We start from the raw sequence: 14,024 nt of genomic DNA on the forward strand, positions 1-14,024 counted from the left end.
TGTTATTACTATTGATAATTGCACTGTACAAACCGAGAAGTGTAGCGCAAGCTTATATTATTGACAAGGACCGAATAGACTATTTGAATGAAAGATTCATGAAAAAAGTCAAGCCGTAACATGCGAGCGAGTTTTTTTACCATGTATTTATTCTGACAATCAGGAAAATGGTAATAAAATCAGTAATACCGGTTGAACTCTCGAATATCAAGACACTAATGCTTTTTATTCGAGAGGAAGAGAAACAGCGTATACTTTTGATTAAAAGAAAATCGGAATAGTAAACATCTGTCAAGTTCAAGAATAAGTGCCCGCTTATTGACTGCATGACCCACCATATGTATGACTTCAAAGTAAAATTTGGTTATTTACAATGACTGTATTCTTCATTGTAATTCTATTGACTGCTAACCATTCTAATTTTATTGTTTCATAAAATATTTTTTTCTAAATTTTTTGATTCGTTTGTGCAAGTACCGCCGAAAATATAGTCAAATAGATGCAATAATAAGGACTAGCTTCTACTTATAAAGATTTTTTGTGATAATTACCGCTAACACTTCAATTTAAAATCTTCTCAGTGAAAACCAACTTATTAATTTATCTTTTTCACATTCATTTTCATTTATACAATTTAACATAAAACCATGAACTACTTAACTTAACTAAATATTCATTCAGTTTTCTGTAAAATTCGTACACATCAATTTTAGAAATTACGCTAATGAAATCCCACCTTTTGTTTCCTTTATAGCAGAACAGAATTTTGTATATAATAATGTATTCGTTTATAAACATTACCTACTTATAAATATCTCATTTTTCTTAAGTATACTTGATTATTTTGATAGAATGCAGTGTACTTTCATTCCTAAAAATTGATAGTCGATAGAGGTAAAATTCGAAATTGTGGTTTGAATGTAGTTTGAGTAGTTGGCTAGTAGATACATTGAAAAATCCCATTGCAATAAACAATTATCTGTGATACGGTTGCACTTCGTATTTTTCAACGAGAATGTTGGAAACTACTATTTACTGTTTGTGGTATGTGTAACGGTTGGCACACGTTAGTATTCGTGACACTTAATAGGAATTTGTACTATTAATTTCGAGTACAGGTGAGTAAATATTCAATAATAATTTTTCATATTAAATCAGATTTGCTGATTTCGCGCACCATCTCTCTTTTTGAGTTAGTCAACAGGAGAAACTATTCAATTATAGCTATCATTTTCAATTATAACTATAATATCGTTATTTTTTAAATACACTATTAACTTTTACTCAACCTGTTGTTTGATAATACAGTTAACCTACAGAAACCTGATGTTTCTATAACAAATGCATAATTATTGTTGACCCAACATAACAAGACTAAGTAGATATGAGACCAACTGATATGTTTGTTTCCAATAAGTTTTTGCTGCTTTAAAAAAAGCCTTCGAGGCTTCCTTATCATTCTAATCAGATCATCACTGCGATCAATTTTATTCTATTCTGAATTACAATGAATTTATTAAAACTAAGGAGGGTCTTACTCAGAAGTTTCATAAATTGTATTATAAAATAAATTAAGACTAATGTTTACGAATATACGATTTGCTCTCATTTATTTCATTATTTCGAAAGTAGGAAGATGCATCAACGATTTACTTGGCATAACCATAACCATAGGTTTATTTTAGAGACTGAAAGTAAATAGTTTACCTCTGAAGACGATAAATTGGTTATTGAAACGCGCGTCAGATAATGTAATTACGACTGTTCCAAAAGTTCCAACTTTACCATATTTTGAAATCTCGAATAGTTTTAGTGTTACTTTCGCATAGGTCCGAAGCGTTTTGAGGAATTGTAATATGTAAGATATTATTATATACATTTTCGTTTATCTGGTACAGAATTCTCCTTACTTTTTGATGTGAGCTTTCCCGCGTGACCTCTAGGGTTAGCCCTAAATATTTTTCTACATAAGCCTGTGTTATTTATTCGTAATCTGTTTTGACTAGTACTGCTCCTCTTTATTTGTGAAATTGACGTGTAACGATTTATTCTTGTTCTAGGTTATTCTCTACTGTTTAGTTAAGTATTTTTTTTTATTTATTATCACTTACTTCAGGCCAGGATGACTACGTTGTCCGAAATGTGGCAAAAGTATCGTTTTCTAATTGAACACTGCTATGCAACAGGTGAAGGACCGGTCCGAGCACACTACCTAGTGAAATACGTTAGTTTCCTTGAGGAGACTCCCGCGTCTAGCATACTAGTTATATAAAAATTACAATTTATTCATTCTTATGCCACATGTATTAATACTTAAAAATCTTTTATTAATTAATCATGAACTTAAGCAATGTAGGTATAAGAGTTGCTAAATTAAACGTTAACATTTCATTAGAAATAAATAGTCACTCATTTGATTTTTCAAAACATCAAATAAGCGTAGAGTACTGCTACACGTACACTTCTATAGTATATGCAGAAATATCTTGAGTATGTATATGTTGTTTCAATTGTTCCAATTCACTTTCCGAAAAATTTGGTAACTTTATAAGCGAATGAAAGTAATGTGATGGAGTTTCATCTTGTTGAACGTGCATAAGATCTTGCAAAATTATGTAATCAGCCGTAACAAAAAATGTATAGTCAAGGATATCAACCAAAATGTTTACTACCTGTGTATGACCTTCATTAAAAATTCACAATTGCGAATTCTCTTACTCGCAAACGTACACTCATCAGTGAAGTTAATTGGAACAAAAATAGGAAAACGGTCGGTCATTGTTCTAAAAAGTCCAGCCTTTTTGTTGAAATCGTTTTCAAAAATTGCTCTGATTCATCCCAAACATAGAGATTCTTCCAATTTCTTTGTAGTTAATTTAGTATTAATAAATCATCAAGAGAAACTGTTCATTTGCGCCGCATTCGCCAACTAGATAAATAGTTATGGTGGCGAATCCATCTAGGGTTCTGAACTTTAATTACAAAAATAACTCAACCTAGGGCCATCTGTTTAAAAAGTCTATAAAATAGGTGGTTTGTGGTCTAACCACCTCAGTTTTTCAACTTAAACTTCCTTATAGAAGAACTATTGCTTGAGCTGCGCTCTCTTTAATTTACTGTAATGAGTTTTTTTCGATTTAATTCGTTTTAATATTTCTTGGTGACAATTTAAGTGAATGTCAAAACAGAAATATTTCATTAAATTGTTCCAAAATAGAAATGGAAGTCACATTAACAATTAAATAAAATTAACTTTATAAAATTGCCTTTTAAATGTTATTAAAATAGCGTAGGCTAAATTTAGAATAGTATTATCATTCAATCAATATTGCAAAAAACCTATCAAAAATAAAAGCAATTTTTTTGACAACTATAGTAATACCAAGGTACAATATTGATTATAATGAATGTTACTATAAGTATTAAATGGAATTCATCAATATCAACTTGCTGTTTACTCATTAAATTTCTTAAAATAATTTTCTTCTAATAAAATGAATCAATAAAACAGAAAATTAATTCAACTCGATAGAGATCTCTACCTTCTTCGTACTTATATAGCTAGTTTCCTGTTTTTTCCATTCAAAGTGAGATTTTTTCCATTTCTTCTTATTTCTTACATCAAATGAAATATGATAACTTGTCGAAGTAAGATCGTTTAATGTATACAAATGTGTAGGCGAATCTTGCCAACCCCTGCATATATTCATCAAAATTTAATACTAAAAATAACTTGAACTGATCTTTAAAATATAAACAAATGTTACAGCATCCTAGAAAACGTGTTGATATTATGCAAAAAGAAATAATCAATAAATAAACCAAATTTTCATAAATATGTCGACACGGCAGTTATTATTTTTCAATTACCCATAATAATTTCTGAAATATAGGTAAGTTGTTTGGGCTGAATTATTTACGCTGTTGAACCAAGTTATTAAACGAGTCTGACGTCCAACCTGCTGAGTCCGTAAACATAAAAATTTTTAAATAGATCAATTTCATTTCGGAAATAGATCAAAACTAACTTGATGGATTGAACTTAAAAAAATAATTATATAACGTAAGAACACACACTATCACTTGAGGTTTTCATATTCTTATAATATTCTTAAATATGTTTTGGATTAAACTACGTTCTAGATAAAGAGTTATATATGGATCAGATTTCTAAAATGTTCAAACGCAACGTCCCTCAAAGTCCTAGTCTTTACAATATTTTAGAGATGATGGTTCATTTAGATATTACGAATAAATGATTACTTATTAGAAACCTAAGCTAGGAATGATAATAAATGACATTAACATATACATCCAAACAATTTGTTTCTCACATGTCAATGATGAAAAGTTAGTTAAGAAAAAAGTGTTTACAATTTTGTTGTAACAAACAATCTTCATAAGCTGATCTAATATCTACTTTGCACGTTATCAAGCCCTTAATCGTGAATTCCATCATCAACCCGTATCAATAACTAGTGCAGATAAGCAAAAGATATCCACACGTCAACAATGATTATCTCAAACATCACAACGGCGTGATTGATAAAAACTCTGGGCATCAATATAAACCAGAAATTGTCACCTTTTTATATGACAAAAGGTGAAGTTGGTACACTCGATCAACAAAACAATTATTGAAGTATTAAACGTCAAAAGTTTTGGAAAATCATTGCTTTAACCTTATTAGATGAGCCTCCATAATTCGATGCTATGGGGTTTAAATCAACGATTCAAAGAACAATAAAATTCCTTCCATTCCAATACAGACCTCCATGTGATACCCGATACAGGTAGTTATTCTTAAAACTTGCAATAAAAGGTTTCTTCCATGCAGATTGCTAGCGCTCAACTCATACTAATAAAAAAGGCAAACAAGATATTCCCATCAACTAGCGCCCGGTTGCTTCAGTTCCAGCCATTTCCAAGGTCATGGAGAAAGTGGTTAACCAGCAAAACTTGAGATCTTGAATCTCCTAATACCATCAGCGAACATCAATACGGCTTTCACAAGCATAGATCAACGGGGAATTTCCTGGCCTATGTCACCAACTTTTGGACTGAAGTAATAGAAAAATATGGAGAATCCAAAGCAATTGCACTCGACATATCGAAGGCTTTTGACAGAGTTTGGCATGCCAACCTTCTTGATAAATTAACATAGTACGGTTTGTAGTCCTCACTCATCCACTAGCTCGACTCATTACAGAAGATAGCAATTTGACTTGCGATCCAGTGTTGGTCAGAAACTTGGACAGCTTAGAGCTTAGAAGAATTATCTATCACTTGACTCTATAGATCAGTTTTTCCAAGACCTACTCGACAGGCAGATGTGACTCATGAACACCGAGTTCGCCCTTCGCCCAGAACATCACTTTATTGCGAGTCCAAGTTTCCACACGGCATGCGTCACTAGAATTACTCGAGTTTCTCAAGGTTAATCCTCTTGAGCTTGCTTTTTTACTTAAAAAATTAGATGAACACCTGAAAAGAATATCAATAGTTCAAAATGTATCCTTGAAAGAAAAAAAAAGCCGTCAACAAGCTGCAAATATTTGTTGAATATGTCCACTGCCTCGGAAAAACAGTTTGGGAGGGTAAAGATAACAATAAATCATCATAAAATACACACACTCATATTTCTTTGAACATGGAAGAGTACTTCAAGATTGTGCCTTATAGCGTCGTCACAAGTTTATTCTATCCATAATTTCGTTCCATATATGTTGCATATATCAAGCTTTTAAGATATCCCTAATAATATGAATCCATTTCATTTAATTCAGGAATTTGGTGGCCATGAAAATGGTCCTGTTCCACCCATGACATGTGATATTCATCTAAACATTCGCAGGGACATTTGGTTCACGATGAAGCCCTTCTCCACTTCCTTTCATGAATGATGTGAAAAATGATTTCAATAACATTTTTCCTAATTGATGAATTGGGCGGGGAGGTCCATTTGCGTGGCCACCACGTTCCATGAATTAAGTACAATATTTTCATTTTTTTGAGGATGTTTCGAAAGCTTGGTATATACAACACAGGTAAACGAAAGAGATAAAATAAACTTGGAATGCTCTTCTAAGATCAAAGTAATATACTCCGCAGACTCCCGAAAGGGTGTAGAAGTGCAAGGCGTCCACTTCGAACATTTCATATGGTTTATATGATTTTTTTCTGTTTTTAGTTGCAGTCTAACCAACTAAATTTTTCTGCAATTCAATTTTTTTCCTCATTTAAGTAACACGATGTTCGACAGATCAATTAGAAATGTGTGATTGTGTTTTGATTCCTCCTGGAAGTATTTTCAATAAATAATTACAATTTATGATAATTTTGTTCAGAACTTCTCTTTATGACGAACTGTTTCCTTGGTATGTACAACGAAATAAAAATCTACATAACTCCTAAGTCATAAATTTCATCAAGTTAAGCAAAGAGTATCTCTTTTCTGAAAAATCGATTGAAAAATTCATTTTTGCTATCTTTGTCCCTGTAAAAGTTACGGACCATTTGGCATGAGCCGCCCCTGGCTTTCTGATTGTAGTGTAGGATTATTTATTCCGTTAACCATAACACATGGATCTATGTAATCATCCATTGAAATTCATAATGTTCGAATGTATAATTAAGAAAATACACTTAAATATAAGTTCTGATATCTAAACTTGAAATGCCTAAAACTCGGAAATGACGGGCTGTATGAGAAATTGTTGTCACAGTCACAGCATTATCTTCACGTCATTTACTCACTTTAGAATTTTTTGCATCAAGTCCCGGCCATCCTGTATAAGGTCATCTCGAGTTAACTGAATTATTTGAGACATATTGATTTCTTGTAGTTTCTTGGACATGATTATTCAGTAGGAGTAGTTATTGCCTTAAAAAATTTATTAAATGAAAAGGAAAAGTATATGCCGAAGAATGTAACAAGCCTAGTGGAATGTTAGAATAATCGGTAGTGTTTATTCCCGCCTAAACATCGACACAACATGGATTTATTCAAGGTATAAATACTTCTAAGTAATAAAGGTATTTTCAGAGAAAACAGTGACAAAGCCCACGTAGTACAAACAACAATAAATAAACTGAGTATTTGATACTATTTACACGAACCTCTTGAACCTAAATTAGGAATGATGCTTATTTTCGTCCTTAAGAAATAATTTGTGAAGGAGTTCAACAAACAAATTCTAGAGAAAACGTCTTGGACACTCGGCCTGGAAATTTCATAATTTCTATATCATCGCCGATGTTTTCAATAAGAAGTGCTTCCACTGATTAATATAATTAGCTAGTCATTTTACTTGGATTCCAATGTTCTTCCAATTCCGCCATTGCTGCACATTCATGATTTGAATAGTAGCAGCATTTTCAAGAGTAATTGATCAATCATTATAAATACCGGTGAACTGTGGAATACTCTGAATATTAACGCGTAACGAGAGAAGAAAAAGGCAAAATTTATAAGCAAATAAAAGTGGAGTAAAAAAGTTTATTTTTAACAAATTCTACATACTGTTTTTCCTACAAACACGGTTGAATTGTACTTTCGAGAATATCAGCTTTTGTTTTGTAGAAATACTTTTCTCCGTCTGAAGTGGGAAAAGTTTTCGCTACGAAATTTAGCGTCTTGGTATAAACAACAATTTCACTAGCAGAGCAGAATAAATTTTAACAGTTATCAGAAAACGTAACCAAAACACTTTATTATAATATCAAACATCACCCACATAAATTAAATTCCATTTCTACTAGTTTAATGTTTGCTGTTTCACATTTAATAACATTTACACCTTCATAAAATGAGCTTATCACTGTTTACAATACGCACTGTGGGTATCATAGAATAAATAACTGAAATATTCCATGTTCCAAATATAATATTAAATAACAAGGATATAACTTCGTCATAGTGTATTAACAAAGCGTAAATAATAATAGTTTACCAAATTAAGCAGAGCGCCCACTGAATCGGAACATCACAGTCATCACGTCCGGCATATCGACAGTTCACGTCCATCGATTCAGTGTTTTAGACCCGCATATACGTGATCGACGATCTAACTGCAGAAATAAACATTATAGAATAGTCTTGAACAAATACTGGGAAGCAAAAATACGAGACCAATTTAACTCAATGGACATATCAATGATTTCTGCCGTGCAACAACAAATCAATTGATTGACCATTATTTGTTACGTGAGAAAACAAATGGAGAGATCAAGGAAAAGTTACGTGAATATTATCGTCAGAATTATTCTCCATATGAGGAATCATTTGAGGGTTTTTGTTTTCAAAAGTAACCATCAGAAGGTTCGAGACAGTAATTTTTTGTTGCTACGCCTGAAATCAGAATAACCATTATTGTTGAAAAGATGAAAAGCAGCTTGACATTGGCAACAATATGTACTAATTTGATAATAATAAATTAGAATTAGAAATCAGTACGAGAGATAAAGGCACTCAGAAACTGCTTGGTGAAGATGATATAGAAGTACTTACAAACCTGTCTAATAATGTTTATGTATCTGGCATTATTCTATCAGATGGTTTGAAGTACTCTTTTGTAGACATTCTGAAACAATATGAGGCAACAAAAAACAGTGAGAACTATTAGCCTTTTTAACTTCTTATTGAAAACATTTCTGACCATAATGTACAGTACAGTAAATCAAAAAGAAATGAACCGCGACGTTTATATACATGCTGTCGATTTTGAGAGATAGTTTGATATAGTAAGACATGATAAGATGCTAGAAATTCTGGAAGTCACCTATAGATGTTAAAGATTCTCACGTTATTGCTAATCTCTACTTTCGCTTAGATTACCGGATTACAAGCTCCCCTGAGGTTGGAATAAGAATCGTTGTGAGATGAGGGTGCAAACACCTTGGTTAATAGGAAACTTGTTATCAAAATATGCTACACTGATAATACTTTTTCAATAGCCAGCTCGTTTGCATCACAAAGAAAAATCATGGTTAATAACGTACAAATAGACCAAAGCGAGAGGAATATTTGTAAAACTTGAAAAATAATGTTTCGCAGCCGCGATCTTAACCTACATCTCCTTATCAGTATGGCACGATGTTATATTTTGATTGTGCTCTCTCATGGTGCAGAGGCGTGGAGACTCACAGAAAATATGCTCAAACTTTTGAAAACGTTTGAGATGTGGATCTATTTTAAAGATAAGTTGGGTTGACTGAGGCTATTGAGCTCATGAGCAAAACTTCAGAAATAGTCAACTGCTTAAATAGTATATCACAATAATTTAGTCATGTGAAGTGCAACCTTTATAGTACGATTTTCTTCACTTGGTAACACAAGGCAAATTAATGGGTAGGAGAAATATAGATTGGTTCACAGCATCTTTGTTGAAAAATCATTGGAAAATCAACAACTCAGCTTATCCGCGCTGCAGTAAATAAAGTAATGATAGTTAATATGACTACCAGCATGGAAGCCAACAATAAAAGTACTTGAAATAAGTAATAGAGTAAATAAGTCAACCGACCGGGTATGCAATATTTAGCATGCAATTTTTTATATTAAGAAGCTACCTGCAATCAATTGCTTAGTACTGATCAAAGAACTAGAAATACAAAAATTTCTTTTTTGTCCGATAAGGACATGATCCTAGAGTGTTATCTATTTTGATTATTTAGAGAAAAAAAGTTGACTAGACAATATTATATTGAGTTGCTAACAAGTTGTGGTGCCAAACTTGAGAATATATGAACGAGTTTGTTGAAGAAAAGAGTTATGTTTCATCATGAAGCTCTAGCATGTAACTGCTTGCACCTAGAGTACCTTGGATTAACTGTTCAGATTTGTTTGATTGCGCCTCGGTCTGTTTGCTTCTCCTGCTCCGTGATCGTTTGTTTTCAAGTAAAAATCGTGTCGGCTGCTTGGAAGTTTTCAAATTGTGATTTAATTGAAATTGAAAAATGAACAGCCTAATATTATTTAAACTTCAAATAACTTTTTATATCTAATAACATTTTAAAATGTAGAATCTGAAACACATCACTTGAAATTATTTTTTGAAAGAATATCCTGTACTGTGTTAAAGATTCGTTTCGATATCCACTAAATAATTTCTGAATTATTGTAAAGATTGGATTAATGAATGAAAATAGTTACATTGGTACCAGTGAGATCTGTACACCATAAGAAACTAAAGATTTGTAATACACAATTATAGCAGAAATTTACAACTAAATTATGAGGTTTTTCGCAACTATGCATCTATTCTTCACCATTCGAACATCACTAGATCACTTCAAAAATACTACAGAATATTCGTTAACTGCGTGATCATATAGGCTAAACATGGGTTACAAAGGAAAGAAAAATAACCAAACCGAGTGAATAACATTATTTATAAATCTTAAACAATCGAATATAGGAAATTTTCATTTTACATCCAAAACTCAATGACAAAGATAAACAAACTGACAATTTCCCATTAATTTGCAGTGGTAGTTCAATAAAGCTATATAGTGGAATGCAAAACTTGTATAGGATCCTAATAAGTAATTCATTTGAACTACATATTGAACTACATCAGTTCACAAATATTTTAGATCGAATGCATATCATACAAACAAAACAAGTCAATATATGTTATAAAGGGTTAATTATTGCTTCGTATTAAATTTTCTATATTGATTGGAAATTACAACATTGTTCAATACGTAGATATGGGCAGCAAAACGGCATTTGAATATTTCAACAGATAATGCTTTTAAATTGTTCTCCAATTTTCTTTATTTCTTTAAGAACATCGGAAAAAATAGCAAATAGCACTTCGATGGCATTATGACATAATAAAAACCCAGAAAATTGAGGAATGCATGAGGCGTATATTATTTTAAATTCAATAGATATAATTAGACCATAACCTAATCATGTTAATGAATATTTATCACCATGATTCAAGAAAACATGCGAAAATATTTTGTGACTTTATTGCTTGTCAAATAGTTTCCATCAAATGTTTATGTAGCGTTTCACGAGATTTTCTGCGATCTATTAAAAAACTTTCCAAAATCAAATATGATTATGATTTTAAATGTTTTCAAGGATATTTTTAGTTGAGGATGTTATTTCAGGATTTAAAAAGAAAAGCTAAAACTCGCCGTGCTTTGAAGATTACGTAAAAAGATGATCGTGCCCTTAGGACATCAGAAGAGAAAAAAAATATTAAAAAGAATTTTCCAAAGATCCTTTATTCAATTAATTCCCATTTCACACATCTGGAAATTTCTTGGTGAATCTGTATTATTAAATATAATAATTATGGTCATAGATTAAACTATTTGCTATTCAAAGAATTAATCTCCTTTCTAGACGGCATTATAACAGAATAAAAATCCGAGGAATTGTGAAATACACGACGCATATAAGAGGCCAGACGACGCACATAAGAGGCCAGACGCATATTATTATAAATTCAATGGATATAATTAATGCTAATAAATATTCATCATCATGATTCAAGAGAGGGCTTGGAAAAATACTTTGTGGGAAAATATGAAAATAAATTTTTTAAATAAAAAAAACTTGCTTCGTAGGTTATAAAATTGATTACATTTAGTAGGAAAAAGGTACCTGGGTGAAAGTAATTTTAAACATATATTAAGTATCCAATATGAAAGGTTTGGTATTAAGTCCAAAAAATATTCATTTCTCTGTGGAAACTCTAGTGCTTTATAATGCTTATTTTGAATAATTATTATAACTGAAGTGAACTTTTTTCGTTAAAATTAAATTAATTGTACAAAGAAAAATATCCATTTCGTATAAGTTCATGAGTTTAATCGTTTGGGGTATCCAAGTACCTCAAAACAACGAAGCAGTGATGGAAATTATAAAAATGGAATATTGATTTTACAAGGAAAAGTTTTCATGAGCAATATTTATATTTTGTTATCAAAGAAACCATTACTATATATACTGAACACACTGTTAACATTACCACTACACTAACAGTCACAATTACACTTAACATAACCTTCAGACGAAACTTTGGTAATCGAAGCACGCGTCAGACAGTGTGATTGTGAGTGTTAGTCTAGTGATAGTTTAAACAGTGTATTTAGTATGAATATCACCAAAAAACTGTTCCAAAATTTCCAAAGGTCGACTTTCCAAAATCTATCACGATACAATGGGGTCTTTAGCCTAAAATGGTATACTGGGTATACAAAACAGTAATCAAGCTCATGATCACGTACACATTGCTCGTTTGCTGGTTGAAAGCTGAACAAATAACAGCTGAGGAAAAATTGGACATGATACAAATACTGATCTGCCTGGTGGTAACAGGGGCAAAAACAATGTGCCCAACCATAGCCTTAGAAGTGCAGCTGAACCTGCTTCCTCATCACCTTATGTTGGGCATTAAGCGACGGTCACAGGCTAATTCAGACAATAAAATTGAAACCAGGAAATTTGACAGGCTATGATGGCTAATCATGAGTTAAAAAATATTTTCGCGAACTATATATCTCTGGTAAACAGATGGTTCGAAGCTAGCGCAAGAGCTGGATTGGGTATTTGTGGACCAAAATGTAAGCTCTTCGTGCTACTAGGTGAATTACACAACATTTTCTTGGTGGAGTTACTACTAATAAACCAATGTGCCCAGTATTGTTTGGATGGAAACCTCTCCATAAATCACATTCATATTCTCTCAGATAGCCAAGCAGCATTGAAGGTCTTGAAACCTATTAAGTGCACGTCCAAACTAGCGTAGGAATGCAACATTAGTAAACACTGAGTAAAAGAAGACACCAAGTAGTAACTCCGCGTTAATATTTGGTTCAATTAATTAACGCTAGATATTACTTCTATTTTTGGTGTCTTTCACTTTAATTGATAGAAATATTTTTTATTAAATGTCGAAACTGTCGAAACCACATCCTATCATATAATTTCAATTTGAAATTGTTGTGGGTCCAATATTATTTGATATAATAATATAATAAAATGAACAATTATTATTTAATAATCGATCCCAACTTCCCTAAAACCCTGGTATAAACTTATTCATTGCGATCACACTATTAAAGTATTTAAATCTTCTATGTTATCTTGTTAAAATCTATATGAATATACCAAAATTGAGTAAGAATATCAATCAATCAATATCAGGATTGAGTGCATTACGAGTATACTCGTAATTTGTATTTTGTACGAAAAAATTTTCATTTGCTACTTAGAATAATAAGTTTGAATTAATATTTTTCAGTTGTCATCATAAAATACAATACAAGGATTAAAAGTAGTAGTATTTATGAAATAGTAGCTTAGAGGTAATTAACAAAATCAGCAAAAAAAATTCAAACCTTGTGAGGAAAACCGAAGGATATGCATCGACTTGTACGGAATACATGTTACTTGAGTATCTACTACCTAGTAACAATAAATTTTATAAAATTCTTTCTTAACCTGCAAGTAAGATGCTTTAATGCGTTATTGTTTCAGAAAGCTTTAACACTAGCAGCAGTATTTTTGGGTTACAAACATTTATGGGAAAGAATATAAGGAAAAACTATCAACAGCGAGTACCTATTATGAGAAATGTAAGGTTTGAAGGAATATTTTGAGCAAAAATGGTCAAATTTGGGTAAGAAATAGGTGTTTTTCACAAACTTACCAATTATTTATTTCAATTAAGAAGATTGATTTATTTTAGTTTAAGACATTACCTCATACACTCTATTCGCCTGATTTAGTTCTCTTTATGTCTATCTCCAAACTTGAGAGATTAGTTCAGTAGATGATAAAGTAGAATCGACACTCGACGAGCAGTTTCTTATTATAAAAATGGGGGGGGGAATTGTATAGAGCTGAGCATTGATTACATTGAAGAATAAACTTCTTCTGCCGCGTGATTCGAATTTAATTAGGAAAGCTGATAAATAGTTATATTATAACGACGTTTATAATTACTGACAGTTACAATGCTCCCAATCACAAGGGTATCTGTACTCTCTTTCTAATAATT

General features: G+C 31.7%; 1 protein-coding gene across 3 annotated transcripts in view; it reads left to right on the forward strand.

The window, feature by feature from the left end:
• Positions 1-854: 854 nt before the first annotated feature.
• Positions 855-14,024, forward strand: part of LOC130441264 (sex peptide receptor) — a 138,687-nt gene continuing 125,517 nt past the window's right edge. The window contains exon 1 of one of the 3 annotated variants that reach the window (XM_056774854.1): positions 855-1,118. The gene's annotated coding sequence lies outside the window, so the exon portion shown is untranslated. Of the gene's footprint in view, positions 1,119-13,501; positions 13,644-14,024 lie in introns of those variants that run through there. The other 2 variants (XM_056774853.1, XM_056774856.1) reach the window with 2 other exon arrangements.

This window comes from Diorhabda sublineata, chromosome 3, assembly GCF_026230105.1.
Source record: "Diorhabda sublineata isolate icDioSubl1.1 chromosome 3, icDioSubl1.1, whole genome shotgun sequence".
NCBI classification, from domain to species: domain Eukaryota; kingdom Metazoa; phylum Arthropoda; class Insecta; order Coleoptera; family Chrysomelidae; genus Diorhabda; species Diorhabda sublineata.